The 3,200-nt window shown below is 41.2% G+C and overlaps 1 long non-coding RNA gene across 1 annotated transcript in view; it reads right to left on the bottom strand.

The window, feature by feature from the left end:
* The window catches only part of LOC116186840, a 2,607-nt gene extending 1,078 nt beyond the window's left edge, over nucleotides 1-1,529 (bottom strand). The window contains exon 1 of the long non-coding RNA XR_004151899.1: nucleotides 756-1,529. This is a non-coding gene — a long non-coding RNA (uncharacterized LOC116186840). The remainder of the gene's footprint in view (nucleotides 1-755) is intronic.
* Nucleotides 1,530-3,200: the final 1,671 nt, after the last annotated feature.

Below are 3,200 nucleotides of genomic sequence, written 5' to 3'. Positions count from 1 at the left end.
TCTCTCTCTCTCTCTCTCTCTCGAAAGTGTATCGAGAAATCGGTTGAATCGTGAAGGTCCATTGAAATGCAGCTCGAGTTCCGCGAAAGTGCAGTCAAGGTTCTCGAGTAGACTCGCGAGCGTATCGATATATTTTGCAGTTAATGGCAAATGGTAAAAGTATTCTCATCGAGATTCTAGCTATGAGTTTCACGGTCAGCGATATAATTCTCTCGGATCGATTGAACAGGATCATGGCTACGAGGTTATTAAATCCTACGTCCTGACCGATGGAACCTACGTAAAGCGAGTGTTTTCGAGATGTGTCATGCGTTCAATGCTTTGCCATGCGTTTTGCAACCGTTTTACGTACGAAGAGGTAAAAAAAAAAGAAACGAAATGCCATTGCGAAAAAAGACGCGGATAAAGTAGATGGAACAATGATGACTCTCAAGTGGTATTTTTAAAAGAATCTTTATTCTTCCAAAAAGCGAATATAAATTATTCAATTTTATATACATAGACATCATGAGATTGGAACGATTGTTCTAGAAGCACATTGAGAGATCCAAACTTTTCCTATTACAATTAGAAAATTTCGATCGAAAAGACACTCGGCATTTCAACGTTCATTAACTTTAAACGAAAAGAGAAATAAATAAATAAATCACAATAGATAAATCGTATAGATTCACAATCTAATATATTCGAAACGAAAACATCCCAATCCAACCTATTCGACGTAACGCTTCCAATATTATTTATCGAAAAGTTACCCACAATCGATACTCGAAAACAAAGGGCCAACGAACCGTTCGAAATCCGTGCTTCTGGCCGTAGGATTTTTACGGTCGTAATTTCAGGTATCACGGACTCACACACCTGTGCACGCGTGCACAGTCAATGGCCGGCCGTATTTAGCCTTCGATTTGTACGCAGAAGGTCCGAGGTGCAGCGGATATAGTAGGCGCCAAGTTGAATGGTAATCGACCACGGTTAATTCATCCATCATCCAATCGTAACGCCGCGTTTAGTTGGCTCGGCGCACGGGGTCCACCCAGCCTCGATCAGGGAACGAGCCTCTGTACTCTTATTGCGCCGAGAAGACACATTGTTCCCTGCGTTCGTTCGCGTGGTTGCGCGGCAAAGGGGCGCTCGACGAGTGCTCTCCTTGTCGAGAGAAAGTCTCGCGGGTACGTTATACCTCTGTGGGTGTATCAAACATCGGTGGTCACAAACGGTGTTTGTCCCTTACGCAAAACACCAGAGAAACCGAGATATATCGATGTTTATGACGTTTTCATCTCTTCGAGGAAATGTATCGAGGATATCTCGCGAGAAAGCGATCGAACTTGCACGTTCCAACCTTGATCTAGCCCGAATCGTGGCAACGGACAAGGTTGCGCCTGACAATAGCCTACCCGTCAGTTTGACCACGTTCTTACTTTCTAAACATTGCGCGGTCTTGCATAGACTCGTTTCGAAAATTCAAAAATTGTCAAATGTTGATGTCGATCTTTCCAATGAACGATCAGTTCAAATCGTGTGCAGGAAGTTTGAACTCTACGAATCGCCTGATCCACTATATTTATATTTTCTAGATTATTGTGGTATTGCATAATCTTAGATTCAACTCGTTGAGAGAAATATTTATCTTAATCTCTCTGGTGAACGAAATTACTCTATCTCTCAATAACTGATATATATATATATATATATATATATATATATATTTCATTGTGATATTATTACTCATAGTGTATTGCGTTTGAGTACAATCCAGCGGATTGCATATCTTCGAAATTAGGGTTCAACCAAGAGATTATTTCGAAATACATACGAGGAAACAAGGTTATTCGTTATTCTCTAGCGCGCCTGACCACGATCTACCCGACAAGGCGCTATATCTCTCTCGAGCCACGAATCGCGTAGGATTCGATTTGTCACCAAAGGATTCGATTAAGAAAGCAAGGAAAGGAGGGGGAGAGAATAAAGGAACGATGTCAATGCGAATTGTTCGATATCGTTAGTCGTGGATTACCGTGGCTGGCCTGGCATGGCATGGCATGGCCTGGCCTGGCCTGGTCCTAATGGATCGACATTCTTCTTGCGCAACGAGACGTAAAGACCTTTAACGCGGCACCTACCACCTTCTGCCTCTCCGCTTCGAGCTCAATAGTCTCTGCGATTACGGAACTCGCAACTGTACAGGGCCTTGACACCTACGATACCAATCGTTGGTCGTGCCATCGGCTTCGAACGATGACGTTTATGATGAAAATTTGATCGAAATTTTGCGACGAGTCTGATATTATCGATCATTCGATCGATCATTCGATTCCATAGATCGATCGATCCTCGAATCTAGGAAGCAATATTTCTCGTTCTGTCAACGTTTCTCGATCAACAAATATGCATCGATTCAAAGGAAAACGGATAGAAAATTTTCTTTTTTTTTTTTGGATATGTGTGAAGAAAATCATTGTTGTGGATCAATAGCGTGAACAGTATGCGTGATTCACGCGATTCGTGAAAGCGGTTACGAGAAGAAAAAACGAAAAATCGATTCGACGCATTCCTTGGAATTCCCGCGCGCTTCTGATCCTCGAAACGTGAGAAATTCTTGATGAATCCTTGGGAAAATGAACTTGAACGAAAATGAAAGGGGGGGAAAAGAAACGAAAGTCAATGGTCTTTCTTTCTTTCTTTCTTTCTTCTCTTTCTTTCTTGAGAACGAGTCTCTCAATGACTAACTCTTTGACAACACTTCCTTCCTTTCCTCGATGACTAATTATTTGATCTACGAGACTGTACAACTTTCCATATACTTCTTTTTCTCTAACAGTAAGTAACACTCTTATTCTTACCTTTAAAATTGCATTTCAAATACATATATATATATTTATACCTATATCCTCTCATTCGTACACAAAATCTATATTTAAATCTCCAAAATAATATCTATAATTATTTCACCAATTTGTACCAGTTTCTAGAAAGAAAAAGAAAAACACGAGAGAGAAGACTCAAACAAAAATAGATAGATAGAAGCGTGCATCGAGCAGCTGAAGCGAGATCAAGACTTTCTGTAATGGAATAGAGTGGCAAACTGGGTGAACCAACAGCAGCAGCAGAAGAAGAAGAAGAAGAAGAAGAAGAAACAACTCGAGGGAGCGACGAAATAGCAGTCGAGTTGCTCGAGCCGGCACACGTATCGAGTC

The sequence above is a fragment of the Apis dorsata genome, unplaced genomic scaffold (genome assembly GCF_000469605.1).
Source record: "Apis dorsata unplaced genomic scaffold, Apis dorsata 1.3 scaffold_60, whole genome shotgun sequence".
Lineage (NCBI taxonomy): Eukaryota > Metazoa > Arthropoda > Insecta > Hymenoptera > Apidae > Apis > Apis dorsata.
Note: the sequence above shows the minus strand (reverse complement) of the source record. Positions and strands in the feature narration are given on the sequence as shown.